The 22,110-nt window shown below is 47.1% G+C and overlaps 1 long non-coding RNA gene across 1 annotated transcript in view; it reads right to left on the bottom strand.

The window, feature by feature from the left end:
• LOC116152095 (uncharacterized) overlaps positions 1-22,110 on the bottom strand; it is a 36,569-nt gene that overhangs the window by 12,029 nt on the left and 2,430 nt on the right. The window contains exon 2 of the long non-coding RNA XR_010383297.1: positions 17,035-17,318. This is a non-coding gene — a long non-coding RNA (uncharacterized LOC116152095). The remainder of the gene's footprint in view (positions 1-17,034; positions 17,319-22,110) is intronic.

Here is a 22,110-nt window from a genome sequence, read left to right as displayed (position 1 = left end):
GAGTAAAAATGCCAGTGAAGAGAATGGAATGGAAAAGAAAACACTGGAAGCCGGGGACATGTTGGGAGGACGTGCTCGGGTGGTGAACACCTGGACTTGTTGAGGGAAGGGCTCCCCTCTCACTGCTGCTGGCCCTGGCCCGTCCTCTGGGGCCACCAAGGACGAGTCGACTCCCTCAGGCGATGGCAACCACCTGACCCAGGATGTCCCGCCCTCTTCACGTCGAAGACCAATCTGCCTCCTTCACTCCTCACGCTAGCCCCCTTCCCAAGTTTTGAGTCTGTTCTGATACTCCATCCCTCACCCTCCAGGCTAACACCTCCTAGAGTTTGAATCCCTGGAACCCATCAGTTACTCCATCAATTCTCCCTCTGGGATGGCCCTCCTTGCCTGGCGGCTCTCCTCCTGGTGGCAGGCTCAGTGACTCGCAGGGGCTCAAGTCCAGCTCTAGCACTGCAGGGGAGCTGAGTCTGGGGTGGAGATTCTGGGCAAGGGTGGTACATTGAGAATGAGATCTTCCAGGTTCTGTTTCCTGAATGTGAGAGCCAGGTATCAAGTGACCGATGTCCTCTGTTCCTCATTCGCTCTCTACGTAAAATGGATGAGAATACTTCTACGTCATCAAGCTTTCAAAGTAGAAGAAAACACAAATCAGGTATCTAAAATACCTGATGTGAGGGGTGGGGAGAAGCAACCCTGTGTAACCTGCCTAATCTCAGACGGGAGCACCTGCCGGTCCTCAGACTTCACCTCTGACTTCAGACTTGGGGGCAGCTAGCATGCCCCCACTCCCACCTTCCCACCCCCACAGGGAGGAAACCTGGGCAGAGCTGCCCCTGGCAGGCAGCAAGGGAGTGCCACAGAGCCAGTGCTCTGTGTCCAGGCTGCAGGGCCACAGCGGTGTCGCTCACAGCTAAGCCCCGAGCTCTTGGAGCCACGTCACCAGTCCCTTAATAGCAGCTAATCACTGCTCGCATTTATTGAGCTCCTACTACGCGCAGCAGGCACTGAGCTACGCTTCTCTCTGACATCATCACTCACCCCCACAACAACTCTGAGAGGTAGCTATTATAGTTCCTATTTTTGGACAAAGAAATTGAGGCTCAGGGAGATTAAATGTCTTGCTGAAGGTCATATGATCAGTAAGCGAGGAAGCCAGGCTCCGGTCTGAGGCCCGCTGGGCTCTCAGGCTGGACACTCGTCTCACCGTGATTATGAGATGGGAGAGCCTTTCCTTGCAGGTCTCTGTTTATGGGCGCTGAGCATCTACTCTGCGCCGAGCGCTGTGCTGATGCAAAGACGAATAAGGTCCCTGAGCTCCAGGGTTCACTTCCGGTGGGGGGAAACCCACATGGCCCAGTCCATGGAGGGGGAGAGCAGAGGAAGAAGGAAGGGGGCCAGGCGCCCTGGGCTCTGCCCTTGAGCAGAGCTCTCTGAAGCCCCCAAATGTCCCCTCGTCAGCAGAACTGAGAAAAGGGAAAGGAGGGAGAAGCCCTGATGGATGAGCACCCCCCCCACCCCCCGCCGTCTGCCTGCTGGCTTGTGCGCTAGCCCTGAGGTCTGGACTCGTACTGTCTCCCCAGACAAGGAAAGGGAAGCCTGAAAAGGTTAACGAGCAGCCAAGGTCACCATGGCTGCCTGGCAGAGCGACCACTGCGCAGGCACCTGGCTGAAGCCCGCAGGCTCTCGCTGATGGGCAACCCACTGTCTTCCCACAAAATGTGTGGGAATATAAGAGAGAGTTCTGGAAACTCCTAAGCCAACAAGTCCTTGGCGAGAGACCAAGGGGGCCAGGGGTGTCCGGGTCTAGATCCTGCCACAGAAATGTTTGTTCCTATTAAAGTCACAGCCACAGCCATCTTTGAAATGGAGACAGGGTGAGCGGGGAGGCTCAGGGGATGGAGTGTGGGTCAGGATGTTCCAAACCCACAGCAGCTCTGAGTGAACTCCCAACACCGCCCCTGTGCATACCCTGACCTCCTCCCTACAGTCCCAGTTTTCCGAGGTAGTGATCTTGGCCAGTAAGAAACTCATCCTATCTTCACTCCCTCAGCCTGGCCAGTCCAGCCAGCTCCTTCCCGACCCCTCCAGGCCTCCCCCGCCACAGGGAGGGGGGTGACTCCAGGTAACAGGCCCGGGCGCCTCCCCCTCCCCACGCACAGTGGTGAGTTGAAGGAGGCCAGGAGAACTGGTAGGACTTGTGTTCCTTTTGCCTGAGGCACAAAGGAACCTGGAACCTGCCAGCGGTAATAACAGGGCAAAGGAGCGGACCAGCCTAAGACTGAGGAAGAGGAGGGCAGGCTGGCTGTCAGCATCCCTGCCCTTAGGGCCTTGCTCGGAAGGAAGAGGGGCACTTGGAGAGTGGGGTCCTCTTGTTCCTACCGTGACAGACCCTCCTATCCAACAAGACAATTCCCTGTAACACTAACACCCTCTACACAGTCTCCTCCACCGTCCATCCTCCCAGGGGTTCTGAGAAGGTCACATCAGGGTTTTCTAAACTATCACACAGGAACCTCTGGGGGTCCACCCCACCCCTCCGGGCAGCACTGGTGTACACTGAGGAGGCAATGAGGTCCTGGAGGTCGGGGTAGAAGGGATGGGAGCCACACTTACGGGGCTTGGCGCCCAGGCAGGGAGGAATGACATTCCCTAAGGAGGCCAGGGTGCTTCTAGAGGTGAGCACTGGAGGAAGAGCCATCTACAAAGTTTGCTTTGTTTGTGGGGAATTTGTTAAAGAGAAAGTAGAGGAAAAAGAGCAAAGCATCCCTGGTCTGGTTGGGACAGTTGAGGGAAATCAATATATACCCAAATTTGAATTGGTGTGTTAGGATGCAATGTCAAAACGAGTCTTTGGCAGATAAAATTTTAGCCTTAATATATGGAGTTCTTACATACTAATTTAAAAAAGAAAATATACACCATTGAAAACTGGCAAATAGTATGGATGAGCTATTCATGAAAGAGCTTCAAATGATAAAAATCACAAAAAGTTAAACTTCATTCATAATCAAAGAAACAAATATTAGAATCAGATATAGAAGTCTATTATAAAACTATAATAATGAAAAAGTAGGAACAATCTAAATGTTTACCTGTAGAGTACCATGAAAAATTATAATGACATATTATGCATCCATTAAATATGATGTTGTGAAAGCATTTACTAACAGAAAGTGTTTACAATGTATTAAGCTCAAAAAGCAGATTCCAGGTGGAAGGGTATAGCTCAGTGGTAGAGTGCATGCTTAGTACTTAACACAAGGTCCTGGGTTCAATCCCCAGTACCTCCATTAACAAAAAAAAAAAAAAAAAGAAAAAAGGAGAAAAAATTAAAAAAACAAAAAAGGCAGATTCCAAAACAGTGTTATGGGTAGACACATTTTCTATTTTTGTAATTAAAAGTGAGTCCCTTCCCGTGTACATCATAAAAGTTCTGAAAGACTAGACACTACAATGTTCACAATACTAAGTTATTCCTCTATGGTGGAATTACGATTTTTATTTTCATTTGTTTGTATTTTGTACTTTTCTACAATGATCCCATATTGCTTTTGTAATGAAACCTTCTTGGTGACTTTGAAGAGTCTTTGGCAGAGGAGATGTAAAAATCGTTACTTTATGTACACAGTCTTTACCAAGAAGTGGAATGTCTTCTCCCACTTGCTGATCACAGAGGTGAGGTGGGATGGGAATGGGTGGGAGGTCTGAGGTCACATGGGGCACAGACATGGGGCCAGGAAAGACATCCAGGAATCCCAACTCTGATGTTGCTCTGAAACCCCCACGGGGACCACGACCTTGCAGAGAAAGCACAGAGGATTTGGAGTTGGAGGACGTGAGTGAATCCCAGGTCTACTAGTTGACACCGAGGAAGCCACTTCATCTTTCTGAAACTCAATGTCTATAAAGTGGAGGTAACAGTAACACAGGATTATTGTGAGGATTAAATAAGATAATTATATTATTTGCAAGGTATAAAGCCCAAAACAAATGATAGACGTTGTAGGTAATAACATTCATCACCGGTTCAGGCTTAGCAAGAGAGCTGGCTAGCTGCCGCAGTTAAGTCTGTGCCGGCTGTCAAGAATGCTGGAGGTGAAGGGCATGTTCCCATGTGGTTCAAGAAAATGCTTGGATTTCCTGGTCCACAGTCATAGAATATAAAAATGAAAATAAAATAAGAATAAAAAGAGTTCAGAGGAAAGTGTTCGGGGACCCACTGACTACTCTTTGAGGGTAGAATATGTAGCCAGTGATGAGAACTCCCTGGTTAGTCATGCGCTGGGCAGTGGGAAGGGGGAGAAAATGGTGTATAACCAAAGGTCCCTGACCCCCTTCACCTAGAGTTGTTTACGGATGTTTTGGCAAAGTGCTTGGGGGCTGAGGTGGGTGGACTAAGGATGCCACGGCTTGTCATCTATTGGGAGAGGCTGGGTGGTGGTTCTGGTTAGATGGGTCCCCACCCTGCACGAGATGGGGGAAGTCATGGCTTCTGGGCGGAGGTGGCAGGCACGCTCATGAATCATAAGCCCCTCTTGTTCAGAACCGGTTAGCTGGTTCTTACAGCACCATTCGTGGCTTTTACACAGGATGGCCCCAAACATCCTCAAAGAGTACCACTTTCTTCATCCAACTGGATGAAAGGGTTTTATTGATCAGATGACAAGCTTTCTACTATTGACCATGTTTGGAGACTCATTCTTGACTGCACCCCTCCAAGTCTTCCGAACAAGGTGCTTCATCTTCACTTTTCTTTTCGTGCTTCTTGGCTCCATCTAACATGACTCTCCTTCCGTTTGCCCCTCTTCTCTTCTTCGGGATCATTGCTCTTCCTCTCCTTGTTCCTCAGTCTCCCTAACCTCCTCCTTGTGCCCACCTCTCTCTGGTTCTGGATTCAGCCAGCGTCTTCATCCATGCTCACCATGTCACAGGCAGCTGCCACTCAGAGCCACCCGATGCCAGGTGTCCTGAGCTAAAGCACAGAGGATGACTGTGTGATGAGGGCACACACATGATCAGCAGCATGGGCTGCCCCCTCCAAGCCTTTGGGCTTATGAGCGTTACTCCTCACTTCCTCACTAGTCCCTTCCTCAATTATGCAATAAGCCCTTTAAAATCTTTCTGTAATGAAGTTTTTCTTGTGATACTCCTGCCAACCCCACTCCCCTGCCTCCCCTGGCCCCTCCATCTCCTGCGGGAGCCTCTGATTTAGCTACACCTTGCTGGTGCTGACATGCCCTAGACTGAAAGCACCGCTCCAGCTGTGGTTTCGCCTGATGCACAGAGAGACACAGGGCGCCTCCCGCCTCCTGGTCGACAGCACAGCGGGAAGAGGATAGGCGTGCGCTCCTGCTCAGCTGTGCTGTCTCCGCTGCCTCCCTCCCATTCCAGGCTCTTCTGGGCTTTTTTGTTTATTCCCGCTAGCCAACCAAGTGCCAGGATGGGAGTTTTTTCTGTCTGCTTCATTCCTTAGCAACTCACCCCAGTATGTTTTTTCTAATCTGAATCTCATTTCGAAATCTCCTGCCCAAGGGGTTTCCCAACGCCTCCCAGATTTGAATCAACCTGCTGTTTACAGCGCACCCAGATCAGGAATGGAGACGTCAAGGGGACCGGACCTGATACTACGCCCTGAAGACGCTCCTGTGCTCGCAACTGTCACTGGGCTGGTGGCACCTGGACAAACAAATCTACCCTCTCCTTATCTCCCATGAAAGAAGAAGCCAAGTAGGCTCCAATCTGAGAAGGAGGACTGGCTGGAAGGCAGATCCCAACTCAACCATGTTCCTCCCCAGGGGAGACGAGGAAGGGTCTGGCCATCTCCAGGCAGCCCATGGGAGTCTCAGCCCCTCTCAGGGATCCACTCCACAGGAATATGAATCTCAGCTCCTTGCCCATGACTTACTGGGGTGGATTTCTGGCCACAGAGACCCTGAGTCACAAGTAGCCTTGAGAAAAACACAGAGAAGTGGGTCAATGTTTTTTTTGAACAAGTGAAAACCGGCTGTTCTCTGCCTACAGAGGGGACCCCCTACCTGCCTTGGTAACCGGAGAGCTCTCGTCACCGGCAAAGAGGGTCAGCCTGTGGTCCCAGCCACGAGCTATGCTTATTCTCCAGAGGATAATTCTGGGGTTGAAATGGTACCCTGGGTCTCTGCATCATGTTCCAGCCAACCAGACATTTCATTTTGACTTTTAAAAATCCATTCAAAACTCCGGTTCTGCATCTAATGCTCAGAGAGCCAGTCCCTTCGTCCAAGTGAGCAGAGCAAAACAGAGACACGGGGCCGGCCTCCAGAGTCTGTCGTCACCCTCTCGTTGAGGCGAATGCTGCGGGCCAGAACTAAGCCTTTTTCTCTGCTCCTATAATTTGAGGCGTGAAAACACTGATGCCACAGCAAGCTCCTGCTCTTGGCACTTGGTGTCACTCTTGCTTCACCATGGCTCAGCACAGAGCCTTCAACTGACGGGTGGCAATCACCACGGAGGAGAGAACTCTCTCTCCTTCCCTCCTGTCCCCCCATCAGCAAGGGCGCACATGCGAACCAGGGCATAAGCCCAGCTCCCCTGGACAAAGGGTAAGTGTCCAGGCAGAAGGCTGACAGGCGTACCCCACAGTGAGTGGCACGGAGGAAGGACCTCACTTCCCCTGAGCAAGGCCTGGGCGGAACCTTGGCTCCCAAAACTGCCAGTTATTGATTTTGCCAACATTTTCTTAAAACTCGGAATTGCTCAGAAAAAAAATCGAACAGCACAAACATGCACACACAACACCAAGAGTTGCTTGACATCAAATTGACACATTCTGGTGGCAGGAACACGGGAGCCAACTACTCCCTTTCAACACGTTGTTCACCACGCTTTGTCAATCCCCAGTGCAGGAGTCTGCAAATTTTTTTCCCGCTAAGAACACCTCTGGCAACCAAACGAGTGTTATATTCCCTTTTAGATAATTTAATTAATTAGCATAGTTAAACTTCTCCTCCCGTCACGTTCCATCTCCATGATCTCTCTCAGCCTTTGCTCTGTGTCCCTTTCCTCACTCTGACAACTGCCAGGCTCCTCTCAGCAAGGATTTAATGAGCTCCCACTGGGCTCTGGGCTCACTTCTACAACCCCTCCTCGCATCTCTAGAAGATTCCTGTGTCCCTGCGGCTCTCCTGTGGGTGAATAACCCTCACAGGCACAAGGGTTCCTCCTCGGGGAACACAGACCTAACATTCTTCTCGGAAGAAATCCAACTCCTTCACCACCCACAGGAGAAGGTGGTTAAGGAGAAGCTTGACGGTCCCAGACAGCACACGACCCAAGGAGAGCTGGGGTGGAGGGGGCCGCCCGCCAGCACAGCCGCCCTTCAGCCACAGTCCCACCTGCAGCAGGTCGCAGCATCGTCACGTCGGCCCGGGGAGCACAACAGTATCTAGCTTGCGAGGCCTGAGGTCACCTTGCTGTTCCCGGACCCCGGGCTGTCTAACCGGCTGTCTCCCAGCAGGTGGGCCTTCCCTGGGCTCTCCCATCAGATTTCTGATGCCACCTCGCACAAGGGAGCAGGAGTCACCACTTCCCCACCACCTCATCTTTGAAGACATCTTGTAAAAGTGCAATCTGTTCATTCTACCTCATATCAACTCCTGGTACAGGGGCTGGAACTGTGCGGCCTGGCAAGCCATGCCGGGGACAACTGAGCTCTCGCATGAGGAGGAGACACAGGGGCCCAAACTACCATTTATCCTCCTCCTGGAGATGAGACTGCTGACGCCAAGGTCAGGAATGAGCGACTCCAAGCCATAATTTCACGTGGTGCCGTGTTGTAGCATCTCCTCCTTGCTCTTGGGCACCAAGCCCAGGGTTGTAGCCCAAAGCCCTTGGCCACAGAGATTTGTGAACTGTCCCAAGAGTAACAGCAAGTCAGGCTGCACCCTCCTTGAAATACTTCAAAGTACTTTATGATCATTGTCTCATTGATCTTATCAACATCCCAGGAGGGAAAGAAAGCAGGGAAAGGGAAGAAGAAGCCTTCTCATTTCATCGAAATAAAAGTGAATGGGGATGGGGAGCTTTGGGTGAACCAGCCACTGTTCACCTAGAAAGTCAATGAAGAAGTACAAACCACCTCAAGAACTCTGACCCTGGCCCCATGGCCACAGCGAGTCAGACAGACAGCTGATTGCTTTTGTGTGCCTGTGAGCCAGGGGTCCTCTATTCTGGTCTCTGCTAATCTGACAGTTCAGACTGACTTCAAAAGATGGGCTGAATTTGACCCCTCTGTGCTGGAAAAGGTACCAAAGCACAAATCCACCCCACCCCCAGTGCTGCCCTTCTCCAAACTTTGTAAATAACGAGACGCTCACTAGAGTCATTAGAAGAAAAAACTGTCAGCCAAGTGGTCTGAGGTGTGGCTGAAAGCATCGTGTGTGTTTTCTCTAAAGCAGGACGTGTAGACAGTCAAAAACACAAGTTTAATGGGCTTATAAACTTGGAGTGACTCTTCACATCTTATAGCCAGGTCTGGGGTTCAACTATTTCACCTCTGAAATCCAAGGCTGCTTCAGGTTCATCCCTGAACACTGCCTCGAGTCTGCTTCCTCAGTTTATCCTTTTTCCTGGTAACTGACCCAAACAATTCAGCCCCCATTGTTTTTGCTGAGGGAGTAACAACTCCAGGTATTCAGAGATGTTTTCTGGTGTTCTATCTCTTTCCTTCCCTCCTAAGTCTGCCCCGAGCTACCTGAAAAACCTCAATCAATGCTGATACCCTGTAGGAACTTACATGCTTCCTATGAGAGACAGGTACTTGTCCTGGTTAACTCCTACAAATCCACAAGGTTCTCTAATGCTCAAGTTCAAAGCACTCTAATCTCAGTAATCATTGTTTACTATAGTGCTTTTCTAGCCTTTTCTGTCTACAGTATTTCTAAACATTAATTTAATTGAACTTAACAGATATTGTGTATAATGCCACAATTTGGCAAACAAATAATGTAAACGGTGTCTTGCTGACAGGGTGAGTCTAAGACAGGAAACAACGCTGTCAGCAGTGTTGTCCCACATATGACTCCTAGCCCAAAACAGCCGCAGGGCTCCCCGTGAGGGAGGCTCACGCGGTGAGGTCATTCATCTGGGCTTCGCTGCCCTGGCTGGATCTAAAGATCCTCTCCCTCTCCAGGAGGTTTGCTCGGCAGAACTAACACTTGGGGTGTCACTTCCTTGTTTTACTCTCTTTCTGGTTCATGCCAGCCTGGACACTAAGACGGAACAAGCCTGCGGCTAAATACTTGGTCACCGCATTTTTCAGAGCCCCAGGACAGCGTTGCTAATATTCAGGGCTACACATGACCTTGCTGTCCCAGACCACAGAACTCTGTATTAATTAAACAGAAAGATGACCTTATAACTAGGGCGATTACATATACGCCAATATAAGCCATTGGTTCCATTCCTTCCTAAGACTAGAGTGTTTAGAGGGAACTTCTCAGTGATCAATAACGCAGAAATGTTCTCCTCACGCCCCAAGATGGACTCTTTAGTCCACAGACAACTGCAAATATCCCACAGCTTCAGGCATCTGCCCCGAGAGCCTGAGCCTCCTGTGTGCGCTTTTGTTTTTCAGACTGTCATTATTGTAAGTTTTTCCTGTGCTTCTCAGGATATAACCAAGACAAAAGAGAGGTTCCAACTCTGTGTACGCTGGTTGAACGGGTAAAAACCTTAAGATAAGGGAATCGTGGAGAAACATCATAACATCCTAAAAATTCTTGGTGCAAAAGTTCCCGATGCTACTCCCCTACCTCTAAACCAGTTGGAGACAAGACCTGCCCTTCCTTGGGCTAATTTCGCTCGACCAGACAGGCATCTAAGATCTGTGCTGTCTCCCTCTCAACTGAATCATGCCCAGCTGGTTACCTCCCAGGGCTCCTCGGAGACACTACCAGGTAGAAGTCCTTTCTAGAGGGCGACAGTGCCCTTCGGGGAGCCTGGCATCACCCTGAGAGTGCCACCACAATCCCTCTGCCTTTGGCAGGTTCACAGGAGGACTTGGGAAAGAGGGGGCATCCTGGGAGGTAGCAGCCCAGGTCCAAAGGAGGAGCTGTGCCCAGGGGGACAAGGCCAAGGCCTGAGAATAAAGGAGCTTCCTGACATGCTGCTGCATGGGTCTGAGCTGGAAGGCTGAGCTAGAAACTGAATGATGAAACTGAAATGCATTCTTAGTGGTGATCGGACTCCCAGATTAACTCAGCTTCCTTCCTTTCTTTTCTTTCTTTCTCTCTTTCCTTCTTTTTAAATTCATCTCCCTGTAGCATCTCTTTTCCTCCAGGCATGTGAAAACTTCTTTCTCTCTTCTTGTTGAGTCCTCCAGAGAAGTGAGAAGCATCGGGTTCTGATTCTGTGCCAGATTAGGCCACGAGAAGATGGGCCGTTCTCCTTAAGCGCACCAAATCGAACCGAAAGCCACATTGATCAGACATTCTCTGAATGTTTTGAAGAAGGAACCACAGCAGTGAGGAGCTGTGAAAGACACAGTCTCTGCTTTCAAAAGCTTTCATGAGACTGAACAGGCCTGCATGGCTACACCTGGCTTTATGCGCCTGCCCTGAAATCTGCACAAGGTCAGATATGGAAGTCTCAGCCCTTACTGACTCACTGGGTAATCAGACCCTTTGTTTTCATTGAAGACTCATCTTCCACTGGTAACAGCTTTTGGTAGTTAGCCTCCAGTTTTCCTGTCCTCCTTCTTACTTAATGCTCCAGAAGAGTTTCATATTTAAATAAGTCCAAGCACAAATCTCTGCTAAAGTGAAGACTATGTCTGTAAAAAGGGTAAATCTCCCCAAATTTGTCTGCCTCACCTGGGACTGGCACAAATCATTTTTTTCTTGGATTTGTCTCCACTGCATGTTCCATTTTCTTTTCATCTTTCATTTTTATTTTTTTTAAATCAACAGAGAGGTTTTTCACCTAAACTGAGAAAAAGATGGATAACTAACTTTCTTATTGTATCAAAAATTCTTTAAGGTCCTACAAATGCAGGTAATTATTACCAAAGGACTTGCATTATAAGGGAAGTGGAGGAATCAGACAGACCCCCTCCAGCGCAGGAAGCCCGGGAGATCGGGGTCTGCTTCACCGCCTGGGTAAAGTCATTCCTTAGGAGATAATGCCTGCTGCTGACAGGCTCTCCAGTGACCACATGTTCAGAGCTGAGACTTGGTGGCAGTCTGATGTGTGGCCTGGCAAAGGGCCAGTGTCTTCTGTCTCAGAAACTTAGATTGTCCCAGAAAGCTGATGCCACATGGCTGCCCACAGGACAGCTCAAAAAAGCTTTTTTCTGTTGCATTCAGCTTAGCAGGTGAACTCAGGAACCCCCTCCCAGCGTTTCACCTCCCTCCAATTCCCTCCTGCTGCCCACTCTCCTTGGACACCAGAGTTTATCACATTGATTAAAGCAGATGTTCAAATAGTCCTCCAAACCGACCTATCCACAATTTTCATTTTCATTTTTTCCCACCAAATCAGCCTCCCCTTTTAAAAAGTGATATGTCAGCAGTAAGCAAACATAACTCTGCCTACTGATTCTGGGCAAGAGGTGTTAACTGCCCTGTATCAGACTGGCTCTTTCCAGATCGAAAAGTAACTCTTCCAAAAGAAGGTTTTATGGTTAAAATTAAACCACAGTCCAAAAGCTATTCGAACCTGGACTTTGGACAAATGCCAACGAGGACAGTCCTGGGCATCTTTCTGAGAGAAAAGGAAAGACCCACTAAGAGGAAGAAATCTTCAATGATCATATAAAAAGATTAAGTAAAATGTTGGAGCCTGTTCAACCACCCTCCTTCAGTTAGAAGGCACTTTTTAACAACATTAGGAAAGCGAAACTAGCTGTGGGTGGGGTGGAAATGCTGCCAGGTCATCCCGCCTGAAGAAAGCCAACAGTTGTGCCTACATGACGGACGTGCCATGGTGGCACCACGGTGGCACCGCCGCACCATGCAGCCATGAGGACCACACTAGCATTTTTTGTGACTCCCGCCGGGGGCTATCCCAGTGTTTTGGTGATCACTAGCTCCTCGCTTGAGGTGACTTGAGTCGCTGGCCCTGAGTTGTTATGTCGCGGCATGATTAAGAAACAATCATCTAGGAGAACACAGATGTACACATCAGTGTGTAAGAAAAGGCCCCAGGGTGCTGAGAGCTTGCTGGGTCGGGAGTCTCTGCGGGAGGGTGGGCAGGGAGGGGGCAGGAGGACAGGACCCGGGGAGGCCCATGGAGGTGACTCTGAGGCCAGCCCAGCAGTGCCCTCCCCTAGGAGGCTGGGAGCACACCATCTGGGCCGGGTGGATACAGACCAGCCCAGCACGGGCAGGTCTTCTTCCAATCAAGTGCACAACTGCCCTCTATAGGGCAAAATGCTTTTCAGCTTTACCCAACAGCTGGCCAAAAGGAAACATTAGCTATAACCCCGTCAGGTGGCATTAGGCAAGGCAGGACTTTCTAAGCCTCAGCCTGTTTCCACATCTATAAAATGGGAGTGATGGTAACAGTATCTATCCTTGCACACCTCCAAGGGTTGTTATCAGGAGGAAATGAGTGAAGTACCACTGTTTTCTACCTTTTCCTGCCTTCCTACACTGCTCTGACATAATCCAGGCCACTTTCCTGGGGTGATCTTTCTCTTGAGCGTCTCTGAACCGAGAGCACAATTATAAAAACAATATAGTCATGTGATTCTAAGCTTTAATAGCTAGTGGCATCTCACTTCTAGAAGCTTTAATACTTTCACAAATATTTTCAACATAATTTTCAAAGCATTTTATAAGCATTTATTATCATTTAAGTTAATTTTCTGATAATTTATGTTCAGTCTCTAAATCCCCCACCAGATTATGAGTTCCCTAAATGCAGGGATGTGTGTGTCCTAGTATTTACCTAGAATAGTGCCTACTGCGCAGCAGACACGTGATAAATATCTGTTGAGTAAATGATGAATCATAGGAATTGGTGAAGGCCAATCAGAAACAGAACAGAAAGGGCACAGTCAGATATGGGGAAAATCTTTTTTCAAGAGTGGTAACATAGATTAATATTAAAAACGAAAGGCAGGGTGACGACAAAGTTTTGAGACTAAACAGAGGTAGTGATTGCACAACAGTGTGAATGTACGAAATGCCACTGGATCGTACACTTTCAAATGGTTAATTATAGGTTATGTGAATTTCACCTTAATAATAAAAAAATGAAAGGACAGAATTGTAATATAATAATTATGGTCCATGATGATTTAGACACTCTACAAAGACTTGATGAAGTCAGTATAAAGAGAATGACTCTGATACAGTGCCTGATGGTTGGCATAAATTATTCATTTGTTCCTTGCCACAAGCCCATAGATTTTCAGAGGAGGAAACTGAGGAGCCTGGATGTCCAGGTCAGCGACTTCCTATTCTGCAGACAGGCCAGGTGCACTCGCCACTGGGAGGCGCTGTCCCCACAGCTTCCTGCTTGAGATGGCCTTCTTTCAAACAGCTGCTTCTCAGCTCCTCTGAGCCCTGCTTGGAGAGTACCCTCATCAGAGAGGCCTTCCCCAACCACCTTCTCTAAAAGAGCAGCCTGCCTTCCCACCCTGTCATTCTTTCTCCCTTACCCTGCTTGGGGATTTTCCCACAAAATTCTTAGCTCATGTCACATATTGGCACAATTTTTCTGGCTCCTTCCACGACAGCATGAGCTCCAAGGGAACAGGGATATTTGTCAGTTTTGCTCTCCGTTATAATCCTGACTTCTGCAATAATGCCTGGCAAATAATAGGTGCTTAATAAACATCTGTCAAGTGAATGAATAAGTATTAGAATTTTACCATGAACTTGGTTGGATCTTTTGGAGCCAAGGCTTTTAAAGGCCATACCACAAGAATGAAATTACAATGGGACTGAGATAAAACACCAGTTGTGTGAGTACTGTAACAAAGTGCCACCTGGTTCATGAATGAGTCCCTGAGTGCTCCTCTTGTCCCCAGGGACAGGGCACCTGTCTGTTGTATCCTTGGCTCCCAGCACAGTGCCAGCCACCTAGTATTGGGCACCTGTCTATATAATATCAGTAAGACACAAGGATTCTGGGAGGTACAGGTGAGGATGGAAGACCTGGGTGCAACACACATCCGGGTCCCACCCTAGGTGTGCACACGGGGTTGGGGAGCCCCTGAGGAGGAGGGGAAGGAGGAAGCAGAATGCGCTGAGCAGAGGTCAGAGTCCAAGGAACACCAGATTGTGGCCTTGCCAGCCCTGAGTACTCTGGGTAGAAAATGGCTCCCGAGACCAAAGCGATCTGCAATGCAAACCACGTGCCATCAGCCCTGGCCCTGCGGGGAGAGCTTACCTGGCTGGCCTCTTGAGAGTTGGGTCAGGGTAGGGCGGATGACCCTTAGGAGGTGGATGGTGAGCCTCTGAGACCCACTGGCCTCCCAGAATAGTGCTCAGTGGCCTCTGAGAAACACATGGGCAGCAACACCCTTCCTCCAGGTCCTGCATCGGGCAGCCAGGCGTGGTGGGAAACTGCCTGGGGTCGCACAAAGGACACAGAACAGGGGTCAAACTCCTGAAGCTCTGGTGTCAGCTATTTCTTGCACCTGTTAGAACCTGTGTCTCTAAGTGCAGTTTACAAATTGCAAACAAACTCATACAAGCATATAATCCATCATTTGTCCAAACTGCTGCCACGGTGACTGTCACATCTTAAATGAAACAAAACACTCAAAAGGGACAAATACCTATTTGCCATCCTGGGCTTCACGTTCTAACCTAATGGTACAGAAACCATGAAAACCATGTTTTTAAACTTTAGTAAATCATAAGACTTTAAAAATAAGTTCTAAAACTGAATTTCTGCAGATACTTCCAAGCTACCTATGCTAGCGCGCACACACGCACACACACATGCATACACGCACATATATTTTCTCTAGAAGCTTCCTTGTAATACGTCCAAAGTACACAGTTCAAAATTCAAGCAAATTATTAATTACAAAACAAATTAAACAGAAAAAAAAATCACATCATGATTTGTAGAGCAGCCGCTGCTTTCGCTGTTTCCCATGGTACAATCGCTATTTCATTTTAACTGGTGCGGGTTTCAGGAACTACGACCATTCAGCTTGGCCTGCACCGCCTCTGTGTAACCCTCTTCCCTGTGGGCTCTCAAGCACCAGTGGGTATTTCGTTATTCTCAATTCCCACAGCATGAAATAAAAAAAAAACAAACAAAGCAAAACACATGATTGTTTTTATCTCTTGTTCCCTAACATTCCAAAAGAGTATTTGGCCATCAGTGGAGGCCTGGGCTTCACGTGAGATCAAACGCACCAGCACAGCCTGGCATCAGAATGGACAGGCAAACTCAGGCACCTGCAAAGGGACCCAGGCAGGCTGGCGGGCTCTGGCCAACTGGGGAGCCAGGCCCCAGCAGAAGGGGATGCAGACAGGCAGCAAGGGTGGCTGTATGGGCCCAGTGTGGCCAGATCTTCTTACTTTTCAAGAAAAACCAGAAACCCAGGTTTTATTATAAACTCTAGACTTTTAAACATTAGCAATTAGTTTTAAAAACTGCTTTAAGAATATACTGCACGTCTGTGGCTGGATGCGGTGCTTAGGCAGCCTGTTTGTGAATCTGGGGAGCAGTAGGTGGTTCCAGTGGGTTCCAGCCTGAGTCTGCCGCTCATTAACTGCTTCTTACGGTGGTCGCTTCACCTCCCTCCTTTGGGTTCGGATCCTAACTACTACCACAGCGTACGTGCCTGTCACTCTGACTGACCCCTCTCGGCCCCAGCTTCCTCATCTATAAAATGCAGATAACAGTACAACCCCTCTAACATGGATCTTATGGGATTAAATGAGATACTGCAGGCAAAGCTCCCACCTGCAAAGTAAGGTGACAGATATCAGCTATTAGCAGCTGTAAGCCTGGTGCCTCCCTCCTCACCATCCATTCACAATTAATCAGCAAATCCTGTTAAATAAGTTTTCTAAAACTGTCTCCAACCTGTCCTCCTGTTTTCATCCCCACTCTCTCTGCCTTAGTTCATAGCCTCATCCTCTCAGCCCTGAACTGTGCATAACAGTGATCTAATAAACACGCCCCCTTCTTATTGAGCACCTACTCTGTGCCGAGCACCTACTTAGTGCCCACTTTGACCCACCCTCATGCTGCACCCAGTTGATTCCACCTCTTGGCTTGGCAAGTTATGTAAGCAAGGATCTGATGACGTCATTCTCCCTGTCAGCTACAGAACAAAGGTTAACTGCCTTAATCCTGCATTCAATGCTGGCCCCAGGCTCTCCTCCAGTTCATACCCTACCTACAGAGGGTGGCTATAACCCTCTCCCTGCTCCAGCCACACCCAAGTACTTTTCTTGCCTTTTCCTGAATAAGCCACATGGTTCCTGGTCCTCATACATCAGCAACACTATTCTTTCTGCTTAGAATGTTTGTTTGTCCTGTCCTCACCCAGTGTCAATCCCTTCTCACCCTTCTAAGTCCAGCCCCAAACGGTCATCTCCACCACAAAGCCTTCTCTGATCATGGCCCCAACCAGGCCCCACAGTCGCGCCCTCCCGCCTCTGCATTTCCCACCACACTTAGTACATAGGCCCTTCAAACCCATCTCACAATGCATGGTAACTGACACTGAGACACCTGTCTCAACAGGAGACAGGAAGCCAAGGGCCAGAAGCGGGTGCCTTATATTTGTTGCACTCCCAGTTAGCACAGAGTGAGTGTTCAGCGTCGGCTGAATGAATTCAGGGGACCAAGTGGGCATTTGAACAAAAGCCAAACAATAATGTCACTTTTAATATAACCTCTTGTTAGAAACAGGGATCTTTGGGAATATGCAAAGAAAGAATAATAAAACTACTTAAAATCACTCAGGAGCCCTAGATTCCCCAAAATGTGTACATCTGGTTAATTTTAGTAAAAAATGGTATTTTATATATATATGAAGTTCCAGCTACCCAGATGATTGAAAATATCTGCACTTACAAGCTGGTGTCACGGTTTCTTGATCTTTGTGTTTTCTTTCTGTGGTCTCAGTGGAATGCATCTGATACTCCGGGAGAAAGTGTAATCCAGCCAAAGAGCAAGTCTGATTATTTGGTTCACAATTTATATACTGTGCAGCGCAATCTGAGAGGCCCACACCACTGAAAACGGCCCGTCTTGACCTCATGCCCGTGAGGGCCTCTCATAAGAGAGGCAACCATTTCTCGGTACTCAGATAATCATCAGAGGAGGCCAGAAGTGGATGATCTCGGGAAGGCAGAGATCTGGGAAAGAAAATAAACATCACTGTTTTTTGGCATTTACATTCTGGAAAACTTGCCTCTGAAGCGCACATTCAACAAGCATTCACTGAATGAATGGAAGGGTTGTTCCACAGCCTCACTCCCCACCCCCCAGGGCTGATGGCCGACCTCGCTTTGGCAGGCTAGGAAAGCGAGTTGTGGGGCTTGGCTAGTAAGAACAGAGGCAATTCAGCAAAGCGGTTTCCAGTGCAGGTCTGGGATCAGGCTGCCTGTGCTCAGAGCCCCGGCAGTTTCTACCTGGCAGATCCCATGGATTAACAGTTCCTATCTCAGAGAGGTGTTGGAAGGAATAAATGATAGAGGACATGTAAAGCGCTTAGCATGGTGCCCACGAAGTTATTCTGGTGGTTACAAGAATTCAGTACACGTTAGTCATCATCCTTGGTTAAAAAGATCCTACTGCTAGCATTGAGCCTTCTGTAGCTTATCTTTAAGACTCTGCCCACACCCAATATCTCTATTTTATTGTCTTAACTATGAGATCGGAGTTCCTAGAGAATGGAAGAAGGGAGCAAACTGTAAACTTCTGACCGATGAATAAGCCGAAACATTGGAGACAGGAAGAAAAAAGGCCACATGCACAGAACACCTGGTTGCGTACAGTGGCTCAGGCATGAAATAGATTTGGACTCTCGATGGCTGTGCTGGAAGGGAGATAACAAAGGGGCCTGCCTGCAGACTGCTGGGGAAATGCTATACCTAGACAAGCTTAGACAAGCGCGGAATAAGGCATTTTCAGGCATTTGAGGCTTCGAACAACGTGAGATACGCTAAGGAACAGAGTAAATTGTTCCCGCCATTTCTCAATAGATGTTAAATAGTATTGAGACAGGTAAAGTCATTGAATGTGAAGGACTGAGTCACACCACAGATACCTGCTGAGGGTCTACGAGGTGTGGGTTAGACAGCGGACTAGACCACGTAACCCAACAGATACACACTGATCCCTCACAGAGCCTACATTCTAGTGAGGAGAGAGAGACAGTAAACAACGACAGAAGGGAAACTCTGAGTCACAGGTTGATGAAGGTTCCAGAGAAAGGAACTGGGACCTAAAGACCCAATTCTGAGTATACAAGGACTGCGGGAGAGAGAACTGGTTATATGACTTCATCTGGACACAATCAGATAAATCCAGAATGCTGACCTTTGAGAAGAAAACAGGTCAGGATTCGTTAAAAAGTCAAAGTTGTTAAAAACAAAATAACAGGGAGATTAATGTAGAATTAAAAATCCCATTCAATGTACAAGCCCTTGATTAGATCCTGGGCCAAGGGAAAAAAAGTTAAAAAAGATATTCTGGCGACAAGGAAGGACATTTGAATATAGATGGAAAGTTAGGTGATGTTAGGGAATTATTCTTAAATTTTAATTTATTAAATTAAAAAATTTTTAATTTACTTAGGTATTGTGGATATGTAAGAGAATGTCTTTATTCTTAGGAGCTATGTACTGAAATAGATAAAGCAAATAGGGCAAACTGGTATCAACTGTTGAATCTAGAAGAGAATATTTAGTTGCTTATTGCACTAATCTTTCAACTTTTCTGTATATATGAAAATATCCAAAACAAAAAGCTGGATAAAAAGAAAAGGGGAAGAAATAAGCATAGATGACTTTTTGGAGGAATTCTACTGTAAAGGGAGTGTATTAATTTCCTAGAGATGCTGTAACAAGTTACTACAAGCTGGATGGCTTAAAAGCACAGAAATTTCTTCTCTCACAGTTCTGGAAACCAGAAGTCTTCAAATCAAGATATTGGCAGAGGCCACACTCCCTGCAGAGGTTCTAGGGAAGAAGTCATTCTTTGCCCTTCCAACCTCTGGTGGCTATTAACATTCCTTCACTTGTGGCTGCATCGCCCCTGTTTCTGCCTCCGAGGTCACACTGCCTCCTCCGCTTCTGTGGGTGTCTGATCTCCTTCTGTCTCTCTCTTATAAGGACACTTGTGGTGGCATATCAGGCTCACTCCGATAATACAGAATAAACTCCTCCTCTCAAGATCTTTAACCTAAGCCCATCTTTCACTCTAGAAGGTAACATTCACTCTTACATCACGTGGGTGATACCCACAGGTTCCCGGGATTAGGAAATAAATATGTATCTTTGAGGGGCCACTTTTGTGCCTAACACAGGGAGGAAGAAAAATGGTCATAGCTAGAGGGGAATGTGGGGCCAGGAGAGGTTGGTTGTTTGTTTTAAGATGAGAGAAGTGACAACATGTCTACAATAACTGATTTGGGACAGTTTGTGGCACACTGCAGTAGCAGTACAATAGCAGTTTATCTGTCCATTGTGTTAGTGACCGGAATGCAGGAAAACCCGTAAAGAAAATAGCAAAGTACCCTCAGGAAGAAAATCAGGGTTATTCTTTGAGCATTCAGTTAAGAACAATGAAAAGGTAATGGAGGAAGGAGACTTTTTGTCAAACTCAGCAGATTGAACAAATATATACATTTAATTCCAAACACCACCAAGATGAAGATAAAGGAATACATTTGGTGTAAAACTGTAAAAACAAAGAGGGCAGGAGAGCAGATGACAGTGGATCAGAGGGGTGAGCAAACTTTTGGAGTTGGAGGGGGAACCACCTTAGCAGAGTGCAGGATGCTGGGATTTAATGCTCAAATTGGGGGATATAAACAAGAAAAGTTTATATTCTCACTCTACTTGTCCCTCCACCAAAGTTCAGGACCTGGATGGGCCAGATACCTCAGGTAAAAGGAGAAAGGCATGGAGCTGAGAACAGGGAAATGTTTACAAGACTGTATATAAAGCAGTTAAACTCATAAATCCCCTCTCCAACCCTTATTAGCCTAGCATTGGCCCCTTGTGGGGTATCAGAGGGTTATTCTCTGAAGAAACTGAATTTGCAAAGCATCGACTCAGGGACACCAGGCACGGCTGAGACTAGTGGTGAGCACTGAGCTGAAAACAAAAGGGCTGGGTGAAAATATATCTGCTGGGTGTGGGACCCACAACCCTATTCCCCTGCCCTGCAGCCAGGATGTCAGCACTGGTGGCCATGCACATACTCCCCAGATAAGAGACTGGAGAATTCTTCTCTGGAGAAACTGAATAGTCCCAGCAATGTGATGTACAGATTCTGACATTTGAAGGTACCAAAAAACAAAAACCAAAACCCTGCTGCTCCATGTTAGAATGAAGCCCATCAATTAAAAAGCCCCATCTGTGCACACAGAGTTCCCAGTTAGTTCTGCCTAGCATCCTGTTCTTAAATATAAATAGACAAAGATCAAACATTTGAGAAAAACCTCCAACAACAACACACATACACACACCCGAAAGGAGGGAGGGGAATTCAGAGGAAATAGTGAAAAACAGTGAAGACTTAAAAACAGGAAAATCCCTCAGAGATCTAAGAGAACAGGTATAAGAAACAAAAACAGAAATGTCATGTGTAAAAGAAAAGAAGCAATCAAGCAAACAAGAGAGTTAAAACGGAAAATCCAGTAGAAAGGACAAGAAGATAAAATTAAAATTTTCTATCCAGAGAGTAGAACAAAAATAGAAGGACAAAAGTAGAAAAAAAGTTAAAAGCTATAATTCAGGCTCCAATATCCAATCACAGAAGCACTTGGAAGTTAGCAGAGAGTGGGAGCAATGCCTTTGAAATTCTAAGGGAAAAACATTGCCAACCTAGAATCCCATACCCAGTTAAACTATCAGTCAAATATGAGAGAAGAATCAATATTTTCAGACAGATAAGGTATCACAAAGTTTACCTCCCACAGTCATTTTCTCTGGAAGCTATTAGATGATGTGGCTGACCAAAATGAGGCTACAGAACAACAGAAAAGGAAGGTCTAAGATCCAGGCAGTAGGAGATCCAACACAGAGAAACAGAGAGAAGTGTTGTGAAGCTCAGGAAAGCAGCTCTGGAGCAAGCCTAGAATGCAGCCGCTCTCCCATCAGCCCCAGAGGACAAAGGGCTCCAAAAAGGAAATTGCCAGCGTGAAAAAATGGAATTGATACATCTGTTAGATTTGATTATACAAACAAAAATATAGCATGGGGTTTACTGACCTTTTGAAGGCTAGGGAATATTAGGAAAGGGTGTGTAGAAAACTAAACAATTAAAAAACACGAGGCTATTAGAAATGTGTTATGATACAATATTATGAAGTTTCTACCCTTTAGAAATTTTAGAGAATTTAAAAAGCATGTGGAGGAGAAAGGGTGAAGTATTCCTTTCATCTTACATATCCATGACTGCTTTTCACCACCTTTTAGATCCCTACCCAAGAGACAAACAGGATTGAAGAGCCTACGTCTTGATACTGATGTCTTGACCATAGGTACTTAGGGAGTCCCCTCTCTTCCTGGGGAAGAGAGTGGCTGATGGATGACATGTGAAAGCCCCAAAGGAGACAGACACAGGAGAAAAGTCCATGCGATCAGATGAATAATTAAAAGTCAACGATGAGGGGGGAGGGTATAAGTCAAGTGGAAGAGCACATGCTTAGCATGCATGAGGTCCTGAGTTCAATCCCCGCTACCTCCTCTTAAAAAAAAATAATAGACCTAATTACTTACCCCCACCAAAAACAAAAGTCAAAGATGAAAGCAATAATAATAATACAAAATAATTGAGACAATGCCAAAGCAAGTCCTAGCAATTCAAACGTGATATGGAGAGAAGGGCAATTTGCAGGAATGGTGATCATGGTGAAGTGATCAAAACAGTGCAGCCCAGCAATGATTCTGGACACAATTTGGGGGCTAGTTAGAG

Source organism: Camelus dromedarius, chromosome 12, assembly GCF_036321535.1.
Source record: "Camelus dromedarius isolate mCamDro1 chromosome 12, mCamDro1.pat, whole genome shotgun sequence".
Taxonomy (NCBI): Eukaryota; Metazoa; Chordata; class Mammalia; order Artiodactyla; family Camelidae; genus Camelus; species Camelus dromedarius.
Note: the sequence above shows the minus strand (reverse complement) of the source record. Positions and strands in the feature narration are given on the sequence as shown.